The sequence below is a fragment of the Ruditapes philippinarum genome, unplaced genomic scaffold, assembly GCF_026571515.1.
Source record: "Ruditapes philippinarum isolate M1 unplaced genomic scaffold, ASM2657151v2 ctg2683_1_1_1_1, whole genome shotgun sequence".
Lineage (NCBI taxonomy): Eukaryota > Metazoa > Mollusca > Bivalvia > Venerida > Veneridae > Ruditapes > Ruditapes philippinarum.
This window is the reverse complement of record NW_026856403.1, coordinates 92,602-106,735: the sequence shown is the minus strand read 5'-3', so window position 1 is coordinate 106,735 and position 14,134 is coordinate 92,602. Positions and strand designations below refer to the sequence as shown.

At 32.5% G+C, this 14,134-nt stretch overlaps 1 protein-coding gene across 1 annotated transcript in view; it reads left to right on the top strand.

The window, feature by feature from the left end:
• Nucleotides 1–21: 21 nt before the first annotated feature.
• The window catches only part of LOC132746405 (profilin-like), a 28,529-nt gene continuing 14,416 nt past the window's right edge, over nt 22–14,134 (top strand). The window contains exon 1 of the mRNA XM_060735527.1: nt 22–172. The gene's annotated coding sequence lies outside the window, so the exon portion shown is untranslated. The remainder of the gene's footprint in view (nt 173–14,134) is intronic.

Here is a 14,134-nt window from a genome sequence, read left to right as displayed (position 1 = left end):
GACTAGAGAGACGCAATTTGATTGGTTAATGAACATAGGAGGTATCAGAGGCAGCCATTTTTCCTAGCCGGTAACACCTATCAAAATATTTTAAACAAGAAACCTCGAAATACACCTAAATTACGATTGATATCGTATATTTCTTTGGTCGTTAGATTCATCTTATCAAGACGTAAGTAAAATGTTAAATATTATGTGAAGACAATTTGTTGATTTGCGGTAAAAGCTTTTTTTGTGTTTCATCGATCAACTTTCAGAAATTATTAGAGAATGAGCTGTCAAATCATTTGTTGGGATTGAAGGCTTTAGTACTGATACTTTGTGTTTTCAAAGACAAAAATGTAGGTTTACTCACAGGTGCTCGTCCAGTCTTGGTGCCCATATAAAAAAATGAAGTTTTAAAAAAAAAAATTGAAAAAAAAAACAACATCAAAATAGAAAATCTAACTAGTTAACAATTTTCTAAATGCACAATGTGTAAAGAGTAGCAAAATAGCTTTTATTGTTACAGAACTCGACATTGTGGTTGTTCCACAGTGTGTCCTAGTAAAGCTCCGTAGCGTTACGGCGACTAGGTGACCTTTTTTGTGCATTTAGAAAATTGTTAACATTCTTTTATTTCATGCTTTCCAGTGTTTAATTGCGGTCTCCCTAATTACCGACAAGAACCGTCAGGAACCGACAAGAACCGACAAGAAGTAAAAATGGGAAAATACGAATTAATTTCATTTATTCATCATTCAATTATAACAATCCCTAATATTTTTTACATAAAAAAACATAATTAATTCGTTCTGAACCATGTTTATTGGCAAATATCTATACCGACAAGAAGTCAGTCTCAGTTTCTCACCGTCAACAGGGTTCGACACTAACTGTTTTTACCAGGGATCCCACAGGAATCCCTGAGATTTAATTCAGGGATTCCTCCTAAATGTCAGGGATTCCTCATATCAAAATAGTAAAATATGGAGGCGAAGAATAACAAGGGATTGCAGCAATTCGATTTCAAATTCTTTTCATTTTTGAGACTACATACAGGATATATTGTCTTGTTTCAGATGCAGAAAATGTAGTTTATGAGCTCTTTGGAAATAATGCTATTTAAAGTTTTAAAAGCGTTTCAAAGTATATATTTGGACTGCTAAGATAAATTAAAACATAATATATTTTTACATGAACATGGAAACAGAATAACATTAAGCTCACTGAACAAGAGTTCGATTTGAAAATAGCTTGCTAAAACCTGTTTTCTCCCTGGAGTTGATAATTGTGAACCAGTTTCTGTATCTAAATGAAGGTATAGTGCAAGTAACTTGACAAGGTGGTTTGAATTTTTGAAGTTAAATAGGAACTGGGGAAACATTTTCCCAGATAGCCTAGGGTTCACTGAAATAGAGCCCACTTATCATATGTAGATCTTTAAAAAGTTACAGGTAATGATCAGGCTCCATATTCCAGAAAGGTCTGGTATGGATAACTGTCTATAATTATTTACTTTCATGTCATTTTTAAGGAAATTCTTAATTATAATCACTTTAAAAAAATATTTGATTTCATTTTACATTTTTGTGTTTAAAAGGAAAAATCCCATAGATTGTTGTAAATTAAATATTTTGATAATCTTTTACTTAAGCTAATAAAAATATCAAGAAACAGTTTTGTTTGCATTACAAGTATGGTACCTTTAAATGATTTCATTTTTAAAAATGATAAGTTGCTCCAAGTCCCTGACAGGATGGGCAATATCCAAATTTATTGTTCTCAATTTTTACACTGAAATGTCCGATCCCTTTCCTCCCTGTGTATTGATTTTTTTGTAAGTTTTGACACCTGTCACATCAAAGGCACTCACCCCATACAAGCAGTCATGTAGCTCACAACACTGATTGGCTAAAAGCACTGTCAGATGAAATATACGTCATTGCTGTATATTTCGTCATTTGCTGTATGTTTCACGTAACGCGTAGGATTTTTGTATTTCTTGTCGGTAAATAATGCGTGACCTTGATTGAACTTAGACTTTAGTTAGACAATGTTTTTTAATTTAGCATTGAAGGGCTGTGAGTTTCAAAAAGGATTTTAAACTTAAAAGTATGGATTCTTTTTATTTTGTTTATTAATTATACTTTTGCTGTAGTCTACTGTAGGGAGAAAAAATACACCAGTTATCTTTTTTTCACAATTTTGACGAAAATTTACAATGGTCACAAGTGCCGAATTTTGGCAATAAAAAAACAAACAACAAACACTGGATAACTGTACAGTAGCTACCGCCGGCATTGCCGATCAACACAAATTTGAAGTACACATCGCTTGTGTAATATTTATACGATAATTACATTTCTTTTTTGAATTTTCACAACTCTATTTTATGAAGTCAATGCATGATATAAAATTACTGTATACAAGAATGTTTCTTCAATCAAAACATTTTTGTCATTTTATATCGCAAATGAGTTGATAGCAGTCACTGCACAAAGAAAAACTAGCGTACATAATTCAAGAGTGTAGATTTTACCGGCGGGGTTTTTCTTTTCTTTCTTGAACCACTTTTCTTGAATATTTGTGATTCAATGACATTAATTCAGAAAATTTCAAAAATTTACACAGCAATTTTTCAGGGATCCCAACGGAATCCCCAGCTAGGAATCACAGGGATTCCTCCCGACTTTTTGGGATCCTCGGAATCCCGGGACCCCGTTAGTGTCGAACCCTGGTCAAGAACTCTGCCATCTTCGTACCATTGATATTACATTAAGAATTTGTGTATAAGTGTTAAATCATAATTTATTTTTATTAAGATTATGTTATATTATAAATAATAATTATTATGTTAAATGTATTCTAATTCAATTAAGAATAACGTTATCATCATTAATGAATGATGTTATGAGAATATTCGTGGATACCGACAAGAAAGTTTCATTATTGCTATCAATGGCGTAGGTTTTAAATGTGTTCAAATAATTTATTGTCGGTCTATATTCAATAAATAATTTTAAACATTTCTTCAGTACGCATGATCCCTGTTTTTTTCTTGTTGGTAATCGATTTGTTAAATATATTTTAAAACTAAAATGAATAAACACATTTTTTTTCTTATAAGCATTAAAATATGAAAGTTTAAAGTGTTAAAAGTTATTTAATTACAAAAAAAGATTTTATACATGTTCTTTCTACACTACAGCCCGTTCTCAATTTCTTTAAAAACTAAATTGAATAAACGCAAAATCTTATATGCATTTAAATATGAAAGTTTAAAGTCTTAAAAGTTATTTAATTACAGAAAAAAGATTATATACATGTTCTACATCGACACTACAGCTCGTTCCCAATTTCTTGTCGGTAAATCTTCATTACGCATGATCCCTGGTTTTTTCTTGACGGTAATCGATTTGTTAAGTATATTTTAAAACTAAAAGGAATAAACACAAATATTTTTTCTTATAAGCATTAAAATATGAAAGTTTAAAGTGTTAAAAGTTATTTAATTACAAAAAAAGATTTTATACATGTTCTTTCTACACTACAGTCCGTTCTCGATTTCTTGTCGGTAAATCTTCATTACGTATGATCCCTGGATTTTTCTTGTCGGTTGCATATACATTCATACAATGTCATGAAAAACTGATTTATGAGTACAAATAAGGTTGAAATATGTTCATAAGATATATTCTGACCACAACTTTTGCAACTGATTATATTAATTTTATCATATTGAAAATAACAAATCTTTCTTGTGGGTGTCAACGTAACAGTAACAGTACGCGTTGCACTCGAATTTTTCTTGTCGGTACGCATATATTTAATTTTCTATAAAAATACAAGAAAACCCTTATCAAATATGAAAAATATATATGCCCTGCATGTTTAACAATCATAAAAACACATTTGTACGTGTTTATTTGTAATATATAGGCTCTTGTCGGTTCCTGACGGTTCTTGTCGGTAATTAGGGAGACCCTTTAATTGTAATATATCAGATGATTATATTCTGATAAACCACTAGTGAAATTTATAAAATATAATTTTCACTGTAGCCGGACTATATCTGAATGCGGATGAAAGGAAAATCATAACTGAATGGAATAACAGGCAGAAATATATGCCGTCATGCGTAAATTTTGCTTCTTTAGGAAAAGAAAGTCGATGTCATCATACATAATGTTAAAAATGTAACAAAATTAGAGAAATGTAACAGACCTATTTTTCAAAATTGATAATGTAACGTCATGATGTGATGACGTCACATGGGAGAATGCGCGACGTTACGCGGCAAAATTAGTAAAAAAGTACTTAAAATCACTTAAAAAGCATGAAATAAAAAGAAAATTTATTTGTTTTACATATAAGATTGAAATATATTTCATTCGTGAACACCAGCTATTATATTTTCACTCGTGGCTACACCACTCGTGAAAATATTGCATCTGGTGTTCACTCAGTGAAATTATATTTCAATCTTACATGCAAAACAAACAAATATCCTCTATATTGTACCTTACATACAATCTTAAATAACTTACATTTAAACTCGGACACTCCAATTTGTTAAAATTTTGCAAAACAACAGTTATTGTCGGCCATTTTGTCAAAATCGAAAGTACAAAACTAAACCGTAATGTTTCACTGTTCTGGTCCCCTGAACAATAGACAACAGTAACCAATAAATTGATGGTTACCGTTGTCTACTGTTCCTCGCACGTAGTCGTAGGAAACCAGGAGAGCGGACCAGTACGATACATATGTTTTGTACTTTCGTTTTTGACAAAATGGCCGACCATCAACGGAGCGTTACGGCGACTAGGTGACCTTTTCGTAGTAATGGTATATAGGGAAAAAAAAAATTTTTCAAATTTTTTTTTTCTTAAACTCGACCCAAAATAGTTATTTTGATGTTGTTTTTTTTTTTCAAATTTTTTTTTTTTCAATTTTTTTTTTTAAAACTTCATTTTTTTTTTTATATGGGCACCAAGACTGGACGAGCACCTGTGGGTTTACTTACCAAAATATTCTAAAGAAATAAGTGTCCAAAAATGGTGTCATAGAGATATGTATCCACTTCACCATATCTTTGGTTAAAAATAGCAGAAGTAATGTCAAAATCACCCTATAGTTAATCTCGTCGCGCAGTACAATAAGTTGGACTAATGTCTGTCATGCTTGATTTGAATTAAACTTTACAAATTACAAGATTGCGACTAAAAAAAAAATTGATCTTATATTAAGATTTCAACTTAGTGCCAAGTCATCTATATCATCAAAAACAAAATCATCAACACCAATATATGCTTCATGGCCAAGTCCTAGAATCGGTCTTCAATGCTAAATATCTCTGACTAGATCTGTCTGCCCTACCTTATATTTAACACATATATCTTCCAATACAAACAAATCCCTTGGCAATGTAACTTCCAAACATGAAAAACTGGAAGGACTAGCATACAATCCCTGGTACGGCCATAGGTTGAATATGTCCTTGAACATTGTAGATTGGACTGTAGACTCATTGTAGATTGGACTGAAGACTCATCATGTTTTATTATATATACCATAACCTAGTTGCAATAAATCTCCCATGAGATGTCTTAAGCCCCAGATAGATTAAACAGACATACGCAACCCCTATCCCTACGCCAAATACAGGTTTCCTCCGACTACCATAACTCAAGCACTCTTTCTTCCCTCATAGCATTATACTATGGGATAAACTCCCTAGCGTCATTGCCCCCCTGCCCAACTTGAGTCAGTTCAAACGGGCAGAGGTAGGATTGCAGTACAAGTTTTGCTCCCAGTGTTTTTCAACTATTGTATCCTTTATCATCTTTAGTCACTATTAACATTTTAACCATGACTAGAATACATTTCCAGTCTCACCTTCCTAGCATGTTTATAATGCCTGGACTATTTTGCTTTTTTTTCTTCGTTTACTAACAATCCGACTTGCTATAAATACTCGTGAGAGGGTCTGGCTGTATTCAGAGATAGTTAGTTGGACTAATTGGGAAGGCCCACATTCCAATCAAAAGATTAGCTTCCTGTTTATTTATTAAAACAAAGCATTATTAATAAAGAAATTATTAGTAATACATATATGTATGTATTTCATTGACTTTAAAATGCAGGGATTTTTTTTGGCTTATTTTATAGCAGTTATTGGGTCATATTCCCAATTGAAAGTTTCAAAATAAAAATTTTGATTAAAAATTCTAAAATCTTTGAAAATATGGGCTTCTTCACTGTAATAGTGCTTAAATGTTTGAAGATGCCATCCTAGACAGTGATTGCTTGCATTCATTTTATCACTGCAAAATTTCAGTCATGCATTTTTCCCAATTTTTTAACAAAACATTGCTAAAATTCCCAATTGCATGGGTATGGGTCATATTCCCAAAATCCTGGAAAAAATCCCTGAAATGTTTTGTTTAAAGATTGAAATGTGTTCTACTCCTGTGATGAAACCACTTCATATTAACATTATGAATTAAAGTTGATAATTAGAGATGGCAGCGAAACTATTATGTAGGAAAAGTAAAATTTCAAAATAAAATACTCATACCAAAAAAATGAGGCTACTCGGATAAATCTAAATAAATTATTGTCACTGTGCTACATGTTATTGTTTTACAAATCACATCTGAAATGAATAAATTAATAGCATGAGTATTGTTACCCAAAAACATTGTTAGTAATTTCAGATATTTATTATAGTTTGAAATTAATTTGCACAGATTTGTTAAAAGTGCATGGGTAAACGCATGCTTAAAGATGCAAATATTGTTGTTGTTAGCGGCACCGTGTTTTTTGTTTTTGGCTGCAAGAAGAGAATGGCTAATGGCTGGAGCATGAACTTGGCAGAGAGAATTAAACATCTAACAGGTAAATTGATTTTACATAATCTTTTCAATATTTTTTTCTTAGCTGATTGCCTTAATATTTAAAAATTATTTGTATATGAAGTACTAAATAGAGTAGTCTAGAAGCATAACTATGATAGATACTCATATTCAAACTGCTATAACTTTATAAAGGACATTTATTGTTAGCATTAAGTGTAATCTTAAATTTGAAGGAATTTTGTATGATCTGTCTAATAATTGTATCATAGTTTGGAGACCTTTCTGTTGAAAATGTGTCGGGGTTAAATCGTATACATATACATGCACAGTGCGTTAACTGGAGTGCGGGTATTAGTTACCCGCACTCCAGAGCATGCCCATTGATTGGCTCATTTTTGCTGGGGTTTACATATTGTGACGGCAGAGAAAGGGAAAGCGACAGAAATATCATATTCAGATGTTCGTTCATTGGTTCATTTTTGCCGGGGTTTCATATTGTGACAACAGGGAACGTGATTTATGTTTGACTATGATACAAAAGAGAAAGAACACCAAAACACTCGGTAATCTGATTAATACTCGGGCTACGCCCCCTCGTACAAATCAGATAACCTCGTGTTTCGGTGCTCTTTCTATTACATGGTGTTTGTTAAAAGTTAATTTGTACTTGAAGGTCAGTAGATATTTCTATTCAATTTTTCAGTGACTGAAATAACTAAGCACTAGCTCAGAGCAAAAGAAGTTGTAGTTTTTCTCTCGAGCTAGTAAAAATTCCCAATTTACAATGAAAATTGCTTAGTGACTTGCTTGCAAATTTTGTTCGATTGTTTTGATCTTTATGTTGCTCCAATTCAGCAAAGATATGGTGAAAACCTTGCTTTTAGTGAGGCATGCAGCTATAGAATTTCATAATATTCCTTGTAATATAAAATATAGATAATTTAAAGCAAAATAACTGTTACTAATCCATTTATGAAATGACCATCTCGTTCAGATGAAGTTAATGCATGTTAAATGTGATTTTGATAGCAAAATGTCTTGTTTGCTTCTCATCTTTTTTGTCTCGGTCTGTTAAACTTAAAAATGTTCTTTGTAAATTGCATCACGTGTTTAAGATGAAAAAAGTTGTGTTTTGTTCATTATTTTAATGCCAAACATGGGGGCATCTGTGGCCTAGTGGTTAAAGTTGTTGACTTCAAACCACTTTCCCCTCACTGCTGTGGGTTCGAATCCCGACGGGGACTTTGGATTCTTTCATGTGAGGAAGCTATCCAGCTAGCTTGCGGAACGTCGGTGGTTCTACTCAGGTGCCCGTTCGTGTCTGAAATAATGCACGGAAGGGCACCCGAGGTCTTCATCAGTAAAGCTGGAATGTTGCTGAATGACCTATACTGTGTCGGTGTGACGTAAAACCAAAACAAATAATGCCAGACAAACATTAACTCTAAACCTTTTAGATAGTTTAAAATTATAAAAAATTACTTTATACCTTTAAGATGGTTTATAAAAAATATGCACATCGTTTTTCACCAATTTTAGCAATTTGCTCAAATCAGTTTGCAAACTTACATTTTCTGGAAAAAAATTCACATAACTTATTAAACAATCTATATTTATATTAAAAAAGTAACCAGTGTAAGTTCCCAATACAACAATATTGTCATCACTCATGCCATGAGGTGAATGACCTATGATACTTTGTGTAACAGATGTTTTGATTCAGATGTTGAAACAATTGATTTATTACAAGTCTGGCAACATCTAAGCTTTTGTTCTTTGAGGATTGACCAAGTTCTAAATGATATATTAGGATTCACTGCAGCCTACTTTCTAGATTTCTTTGTGCTGATAGTTGCTTAAATTTCATACTCTTGATTAGTTTTGTCACTAATTGATGTGAACTGTTCATAAAGTTTACTGTACTGTAGAAGATCCAACATTATGGGTGAATCTTTGCAGAACTTTTCTTGTTTCACAATTTTGCCAGTTTGTCTTAATGCTATTTAAAGTGGGATCGTGTAAGATTCAGAATTCTTTTAAACTGTTAAAATGTTATATTTTAAAGTCAAAATACAGAGTGTTTTGGCAATAATTGTAAAGAGTAGAAAGCACTTATAGAGTTGAACTTGTTTGACCCCAATTAACCTGTCATACCTTGTTGTTGTTTCAAGTGGGCAGATAGTAAGGATTTTGATCAGGAATGTATTCAGAGCTTTTATGGTGTTGAGTCTGTTGGTGAGGTATTAAACGTACAGAGCCATACAGTAATGATGCATAATGACCAGGTACTATTAAATTAATTCATCAAATATGCTAGTATACTGTACTTTGAACACAAATAAAATTTTCTTTGAGTGTAAGTCAAAGCCAAAGTGAATACACAAAGCTAATTATTATAATGGACTATTCATCTAAAAAATAATTATTATTTACTCTTTTAACACGGTATTTAGCAGATATCCTCAAATAAACCTGGGCATAGAAATCTTTTCTTTAAGAGATGCATCGGAATTTTAAGTCCATTCAATAAATGAAAAAGAATGTACCTTCATATCAAAGCATGTTTTTCTGCTAATTTATGGCTGTGCATTTTTCAGAACGTATTAATATTACATTGTACATATATATACATATAAAACATATGTACTACTATTACAATACAAGTCCAGTCATATAATCACAGGAAAGGATTATTATGGAAGACATAGTCTTTACAAAAATAAAATCTTCCAATTTCATAACTGTTAAGAGTTATTTAAAGAATGTATGAAATTCTTGGCTATTTTAAGAATTTGCTGGAAAATGTTCAGATGATGTAAGATAAGAAGTTTTTGAGGTTGTTTTTTGAACATTTCTTTTTCATTCACAGACACTGATATTTGATTGTGGTTATAATTCTGTGGCTATATTCAATAATGTTTTATTAGTTTGCCAACTTTAAAACATGGGTTTATCTATGAGGACTAGTCTGGAAATAAGTTTGCATTATGTTTTAAAATGAAATGCAGCATAAAAGGACATTTTGTGCAATTTTATGTGTAGGAAAATGAAATTTATCCAGTCCAAAAAGATAACATGTACGTGAAGTTGATTCAATTTTTTTCTTTTTGATTGAGTCTTACTTCACACCAACTCTGTTAAGGTCATATGGCGACTTTCCAGCTTTATTAGTGGTTTCAGACCTCCCTCTGTTACCCTTCTGCATTATTTCAGGCTTAAATAGGAGCCTGAGTAGAAAAACTGATGTTCAATAAGCTTCCTCTCATGAAATAATTCAAAGACCCTGGCAAAATTCGAACCCACAGCACTGAGGGGCAAATGCTTTGAAGTCAACAAACTTAATGACTTAGCCACAGATGCCCCTAGTTATTTCAAAGAGAGAGGTCTTATGTTGATTTGTACAGTGTAGAAAAAAATAGGATGTGAATGTTTACAATTGAAACAAGTCCTACCTGGCCATTCTGTTGCTTCCAGAATGTGTTATGAAAAGTTTTCTTCTGCAATCTGATAGTGTATTGAGATTAGTGATAAGAATGATTGTTGATTTGTAGATGATTGAATCAGATATGTCATATTGATTTAGATATTTATATCATCAATGATTTAGTATATATTCCTGGGTGTGTGCTGCTACTGGGTACAGGTGTATTTATTGTGTGGAGGAGTCATTGTGTGTAAAGGAAGGCTGCCAAGTTACTAAGCTAGGTCTATCCCTAGTTGTTTTCTTTTATTGGTTCTTAAAGTGTAATCTTAGTCATTTGTTAGTACATAAATGCAGTTCATAGAAAAGTCTAAAGTTCATTTAACGGTTATAAACAAATCTACAGTACAACTTACAAGGATTGAATTTATTGTCTGAATAGGTTGTCTGAATTCTACCACTTATTTCAATATGTAGCACTCACTGGCAGTTAATTGTTTTAAAATTGATATGTTTTAAGTTTTCTATGCTTTTTAGACTGTTAAAGAAATTGAAAATCATTTACTGCCATTCTTCTGGTACATTGTATTTAGAAATAAAATGATAAACTGCATGTCTGAAATAATTTCCATTCATATCCCAGCTGTAACACATTTCATACAAAAAAGTATGATTCTGAAATATCTGTTGAGAAATACAAAATTAACCTCCCCAAACTAAAGTTGCCAGGAAAACAGGGAAGGAAGATATAATTATGTTTCATAAGATAATTTAATTGTTTCTGTCAGCAGTAAGCATTATAATGCTGTTTGGTAAGATTAACTTTCACATGTTGAGGATTTAATTTTTTTATTGATAGTTCTAGATATCTGTATGATATGTTCTCTATCGGAGAAGGTAAAAATCTACCTCTGAATGTTAAGTACTTTCTGAAAGCTTTTGTCTATAATGGATTGCAGGTTTTACTACTTGAAACATACTCATTAAAACTTCTTTTCAACCTATGTATTATATATCTTAATTAGTGTAAAGTTTTGCCATGGTGCATATTGCCTTGCCAATGTAGTCATTATGCGAATTTTCCTGCAAATGCATGCATACATAACTATAATTAATTTATGGCATTCTCTTTCTGGTGACAAGCATTGAAAGAAGATCTACTAAAACAGAGCACAATTAGTAAGAGCATTAAGTACAAAAGCTTTGCACAGACTAACAAAATTTGACAATCTGTTACTTAATTGATCTTTCTAAGTCAAAGTATGAAATGCTCAAGAAATTGAATCATTTTAATTGATGGCGAACCACATTAATTATCAATATAATCATGCTGTTAAGATATTTTATTCTTCTCAAATAAGAGATATAAATAGTAAAAACAGTGATACATTTTGTGGTTTACTTCAGAGAACAAATAATTAACCTAGTTGGCACCTATGACTGGATGATAGTTCACACTTCATTACTGATTGTCTGGGACTGACTTGCCTCTCTATGCTGTCTAGTTTACCAGTGTCACATGACAAACCTAGTGGTGCCCTCTACTTGCCTCTCTATGCTGTCTAGTTTACCAGTGTCACATGACAAACCTAGTGGTGCCCTCTGTGGTGAAAATAAATTCACTGACTTCATATCACTTGCCCCTCACCTCTTTGAGTTCAAATCTTGAACTAAGGATATTTTTTTCATCAGAGGAAGTTATCCAGCTAGCTGACAGAAGGTTGGTGGTTCTTCTCAGGTACATGCTTGTGCCTTAATGATAATGCATGGAGGGGCACCTGAGGTCTTTCCCCACCAGTGAAGCTGGAAAGTTGCCATATAAACTTTGCCTTAAAATACATCAACACTTGTAGTCATAATTGCAGGCTTATGAAATTATACAAGGGAAGCTCATTTTGCACATTCTCCACTTTTAACACTCATGGCTGCTGCAGTTATAATTAAAGTTGACATCTTGGAAAGTCCATTACACAAATTCAATGACAGAAAGGGATAACACTTTTAGTACAAAATAGAATCAGAGCAGGGCAATCTGTAGAAACTTGCACCTTTTACACAATCATGCAGAAATTCTGTGTCTAGACAGATATGTTTTGTCGGACTTTAATTGTTTCTAACTGTTTACGTCATAACTTAACTTCAGAAATAATACTCATTATATGCTGATCCAATGTGAAAGCTTTACCAACATACAAAATATAGCTTGTAATTTTTTTTTGCTAAATGTTTTACTATAATATACCTAGAAAACCTATCTCTGCTACATTTCAAGCTTGGAATGCACGCCATTGAATACTGACTGGTATTTTTCCTTCTCTCATAGGCTATAAATATCACAAACATTTTCCTGATAGAATTTAGATAGTCAACTGATATGTTACCTGGAAGAATGCTTTATCTGCAGGAATATTTTTCTAGAATTGCTGTAAAGAGGGTTTAGTTTGTGAAGATTTTTTTGTTAAATACCCACCTTCTTACCTACCTGTCCTCTTAGTGCCAGGTTGCACATGAGGCTGAAAGAAATCTTCTTCATTTTGGTCTGTCCTTTGCAACCTTCTCTAATTCTTTCCAGGTTTTTCCCATTGTTAAATACAGAAATATTGTTACAGTATGAATTGCTACACTTGTCAGTCATAATGCAACCTACTTTTGGATATTCTATATCAAACACTTATGCTTGCCATTCATTCACTCAGCCTCTGACAAACTAATCTTTCTTGTGTGAAAAACAGTTAAAATAAAAATTTAAAAGTTTTCAATTTTTAAAATCACAGAGTCAAAAACTTTTAATCAAGATCAGAACCAGGCTCCCCCCACTTTTCCCACCAAGTTGTGATGAGGCCCATGTCTCTTATGATTAGTGAAGGGGTCTTTTTAATTTTTGATGGAAGGAACCTTATATTGACCCCTGTTAATTAGTGAAAAAAGTCTTGAAAGCTAATATCTTTTAATGGATTATTTGTACTGGTTTTTACTTATGGAAATACTGTTTGTCAGAATAGAAAAGAATAGAATAATTTTATTTCACCAATCAAGGGTCATACTATATGACATATATAATCACAAGCATAAAACATATGGCATGTAACAAAATATAATTTCATTGAATTAATGCAGTAATCTTGTAACTGCTCTCTTGTTATATCACATTTGCAATATTTCCTTACTTGTTTGTACAGAACTATGTAACCATAACTGGATTTATTGTTTTTATTATTAAGAAAAGTTAGAAAACATACAACTGGTATGCATACATAGGAAAATGTTTTTACTTGTACAGTACAATAAAATGGAAATATTGCAGTTTTTTAATTCTTATTGGGTAGCTCCTAAATGTGTTCAATAGGTAAGGAAGATATGAAATACTTAAATAGAATTTTCATGATTGTATAACATTCTTTTGTTAAATACAAGAAATCTTTTGAATGTTTGGAATTAAGGTAAATATTTGATTATATAAGCAAAGGAAGTTAAAATTTCAATTTTTATGCAGGCAAAGCAGTGGTAAGGCTGCTGTTTCTTGTTTAAATACTTCCTGTTTCTGTGAGATTTCTCATACAGCTCATGTGCACGTCCTGTTACAGCTAGCTCATGTGCACGTCCTGTTACAGCTAGCTCATGTGCACGTCCTGTTACAGCTAGCTCATGTGCACGTCCTGTTACAGCTAGCTCATGTGCACACCCTGTTACAGCTAGCTCATGTGCACGTCCTGTTACAGCTAGCTCATGTACACGCCCTGTTACAGCTAGCTCATGTGCACATCCTGTTACAGCTAGCTCATGTACACGCCCTGTTACAGCTAGCTCATGTGCACATCCTGTTACAGCTAGCTCATGTACACGCCCTGTTACAGCTAGCTCATGTGCACGC